This window comes from Rattus rattus, chromosome 14 (assembly GCF_011064425.1).
Source record: "Rattus rattus isolate New Zealand chromosome 14, Rrattus_CSIRO_v1, whole genome shotgun sequence".
Lineage (NCBI taxonomy): Eukaryota > Metazoa > Chordata > Mammalia > Rodentia > Muridae > Rattus > Rattus rattus.
The window spans coordinates 75,224,778-75,229,500 of NC_046167.1; positions in this window are offsets into that span (position 1 = coordinate 75,224,778).

The following is a 4,723-nucleotide window of genomic DNA, read 5'->3' on the forward strand; positions in this document are numbered from 1 at the left end:
CTGTTAACCGCTGAGCCACCTCTCCAGCCCTAAAATTGTTTTATTTTATGAGATAGAGGCTCACGCTCCAGTCCCGGCTAGCCTGGAACTCGCTGTGTAGACCTGACTTAGAACTTGTGGCAATCCTCTTGTTTCTCAGAATGCTGTGATTAAAATGTACGTGTATCAAACTCAGCTGATTCCATAAATTTCTAATTGCCAACCCACATTCAAATTTCTCAAACTGTTCCCAGTGTCTTTGACAACTGTTTTTTCAGTCGGGATTTGATGAAGGACCACGTGTTGTAGTGGGCTGCAGAGCTGAAGTGTGGCCTACAAATTTAGTCTGGTGGCATTGGGACAGAGCACCTTCCCACCAGTGGTGAAGGGTTAAAGTTAGCAACGTCATCTCCTCGAGGCGAGGAGATTTATGGGAAGTGTAGTCTGGAATGAGCCAAACTTAACCCCACCCCCAAACCCCCAAAGCTGCACTCCTGGACTGGGTTTCCTGGGCTCCATCTACACTGTCCAAAGCTGTGGTAGAGTGTTAGCGACCTGGAGGATGCGTAGCCGGGGTGGTATGGAGTCCGGGGACAGTTTCTTTGAAACTTGGCAGAATCCATAGTGACCTACAGGGCGGAAGAAGGAAGCCTGGGGGTCCAGCTCCAGCCCCCTAGTGTGGGAGCGCTGGAGTGGTGGGTGGGAATGAGTGCTCAGGCAGTGGGTGCAGCTAGGTATGCGGGACCCAAAACCTACCCAAGGTCCGTGCTAGGGCTCGCGGGCGTGGGTCGGCCGGGAGACCTTGAGCTCCAGAGCCATAAACTCCCCCCAAATTCTATCTCTGCACTAGGTAAGAATCCACTGGCCAGCTGAACACGAGGATTTTAATCATTATTGACCGCGCGGCCTTGTTTTAAAACTTGTGATCACAAACAACCTTGTTCAGATTCCTAAATCCTGATTGACAGCTGCTCCTCCGTTTAGAAAAACACGCTGTTGTTTGCACTAGCCGTCTTACATAAACTGCATAGCACTGTGAGGTCAGCGTAGCCTTCCTCATTAAGAATAACAAGCTCCGCTCCAGTGGGTGGAGGGATGTGCTCAGCCTACAAGCTGGTGTGGAGGAAGTGCTGATTCAAGGGTAGGTATGATTCGTTTCCTGTCTCTGGCCCTAATTCTGCACCTGCCTAAAGCATCCTTGTCTTCACAGTGACCTGTCAGGTTGTAGGTACTTATATTAGACGCTTTCTAAGAATTATGGTATGTCCTGTCAGATCTAGCCAGTACCTTGCAAGCCTGCATTTGTGATTCTCAAATCAGTTTCCAGGTTTTAGCTTCTGATAACCACTGTCGTTTGAGAATAGTGAGCTGTGAATTAGGAAGCAGGGAGCCACCGGGATCAGACTTTTCTCCAGAAGTCCTGGGATTAAAGGTGTATGCCACCAAGCCTTTTCAAGTCTTAATAATATCTTCTTCAGAATAAGAGATGTTATATGAATCACGTTTTCATCATTTTTTATATCTTTTATGAGTATGTTAGTCTGCTCAGGTTGCCATAACAGAATACCACAGACAGATGACCTAAACAACAAACACTTCCATTCTTAGTTTTGGAAGCTGGAAATTCAGAATTGAAGTTTTACAGAATTGGTTTCCAGTGGCCTCTCCTGGCTGACGTTCAGACTGCTGCCTCTCCCTGTGCCCTCCCATGACTCTCTATTCACAGGGAGTGGAGGAGGAGAACAGAGAAAAGGGGAGAAGTCTATGGTGTCTTTCTCTTATAAAGACACTGGTCCATTCAGCCTTATGGCCTCATTAGCCTCATTAGCCTTAATTACTCACACTCAGAAGCCTATCTGCAAACAGAGCCACCCAAGGGATAAGGGCTTCAAATTTTAAGTCTTATGAACACCTGGAATAACAACCCATTCAAAAATAGGCAAGAGTTTTACATTGTCATTTCTGTAAAGAAGAAACACAAATGACGAATCAGCTCATTTAAAAATGCTCAGAACTGCTAACCTTAAAGAAATAGAACCCACACCACACTGAGATGCCACCTTGTGTCCATTCGGATTGCTTGTATGAGAAGCAAATTTAAAACGACAGCTGCTGTGGGCACCCTGAGGCAGCGCCTATGTTAAAGGAAGCCTTCTACACAGCAGCCCCACTCCTAAGTACAGATGGTCTCCACCTTAGCAGTTCTAATTACATGTTGAAAACTTTTGTAGAGCTTCAAAAGTGGTGCACATTCAAAAGGAGCTATAACTTGTATGTAGTGGCGTGTATGTGTGTGTGTGTGTGTTTGTGTGTGTGCATGTGCACATGTTTGTGTGAGTGCATGCATGCAGTAACCAGAGATTGATGTCAGCATTGGGACACCTATCTTTATTATTTTTTTTAAAGATTTATTTATTTACTATATATATGAGTGCACTGCTGCTGTCTTCAGACACACCAGAAGAAGGCATCGGACCCCATTACAGGTGGTTGTGAGCCACCATGTGGTTGCTGAGAATTGGATTCAGGACCACTGGGAGAACAGTCAGTGCTCTTAACCACTGAGCCATCTCTCCAGCCTCTGTTTATATACTTTTTAGTAGGTCTTAATACGTACGTGTTATGCACTTTATTTACTGAGCCATCTTTCCTGCCACAGAAGCTATACTTTGAATTTAATTTGGTTCTTGTCCTGGGCTAAACGTCCATATGTGAACTGTGCTAAATAATACTCTCTTGTGATGCCGGGAGAAGGCAGAAAGCTGTATCCCTAGGAAGCCAGAGAATCATGAAGATAAGCAACAATCACTATCCTCTACAGTGGAATGCCTCTAATAAATTATCCGAGACATTTGTCACCTTGCTATACTTTGTTTGCATTTGATTATTTTACTTGTCTGTCAGCATATCCACTTATTCTGGAGGATATTTCACATAGGCTAGACCCAGGAGATGGCTCAGCCAATAAGAGCACTTGCTGCTGAGACTGATTGACTGAGTTCTAGACCCATATGATAGAAAGAGAAAACTGGTTCCTGCAAATTGGCCTCTAACCTCCATATTCATGCTGCGGTATGCACATGTGCACACAAATATACAGATACACACAATAATAAGTGTAGCTTGTTTAAAGGTAATATTAATGTGGGCTAGACTAAGCTATGTATGATGTTTGCTGGGTCGCAAGTATTACGTCGGATTTTGACATACACTATTTCAACTTATGCTGGGGTTTTTAGGATGTAACCATAAGTCAGTGAGCATCTGTATGTACCAAAGGAACTGAAAGCAAGGGTTAAAATAGTTACTTCTGCCCCATGCCCACAACCGAAATGTCTTGTTTCTGATTGTGATATGGTTCGGCCCATACTTAGTACATATCTTTAATCCCAAACAATGAAGGTAAGGTTAGTTTGTAGAAGAAAGCACCCATGTTTGAAAGTGCTGTTTTTGAAAGTCCATGAATGACTATAAAGGTTTCTTGAGTCAGGTAAAATTTATAAACCTTAAGCTTCTCACATAGGTAATAAAAAAATTACTTTGATATTTGAAATTGAGTGGCAGACAGTGACAAATCAGAGATAGATTTGACAGGATAGAATTTGCCCAACTCTCAGGGGAAGAGAGACGAGAGGGAAGCTACTTAAGAGAGAGGAGAAGGAAGCAGATTATATCGGGAGAGTTTTACATAATCTTGTAGCAGAGAAAGAACAAACCAGACACAGGTAAAGACAAAAATAAGCCAGAGAATGAGAAGGAACCAGAAAATTAGAACATACTGTTAGAGTTAGTTTGAGGTCACACAAAACAATTCAGGATGGGCTGGAGAGATGGCTCAGCGGTTAAGGGCACTGACTGCTCTTCCAGAGATCCTGAGTTCAAATCCCAGCAACCACATGGTGGCTCACAACCATCTGTAATGAGACCTGATGCCCTTTTCTGGTGTGTCTGAAGACAGCTATAATAAATAAATAAATAAATAAATAAATAAATAAATAAATAAATAAATAAATAAATCTGTCTTAAAAATTTTTTTTCAGAAGAGGCCCAGAGAGAGAGAAGCCATATTAATCAGTCAGTTTAGAGAGAAGTTTGAGCAGGAAAATCTCAGTTGAACCAGCCAGCCAGCCGGAGATAAAAACAAAAACTAGGAAGTGGTAAGCCTATTCAGCAGCAAATCTCAGAGACTGAAAACATTCTAAGTCTAGATAAGATTGTACAGAAGCTAGAAACTTCCTGGAGTAAGCCTGGGTTAGCAGACAGAGGCAGTAAGCCTCTGAGACGATAATTACTACAGGAGAATAAAAGCTACTTTTACAGACACATTCTACAACTCTGAAAGCATTGTAAGTGAAATAAGCCAGATGTAAACAAACAAGCATTGTATGATTCATTGATATGAAGTGTCTGAGTCATGCAAATATACAGTCAAAAGGAATAGAGAGGTCATAAAGGCCACAGGAAGAGGTCATGGGGAATTATTGTTTATATATAACTAGAGAGACATCTCAGTAATTAAGAACACTGGCTGCTCTTCCAGAGGACCTAGGTTCAATTTCCAGCACCCACATGGTAACTCACAACTACCCCTAACTCCAGTTCCAGGAGGTTCCTATACCTTCTCCTGGCCTCCATACACACCAGGTACTCAGATGGTGCATATACATTCGTGCTATCAAACACACACATCAAAATAATAAACAAACCTTTAAAAAAAATTAGAATCTGACCTAGAACCTGGATC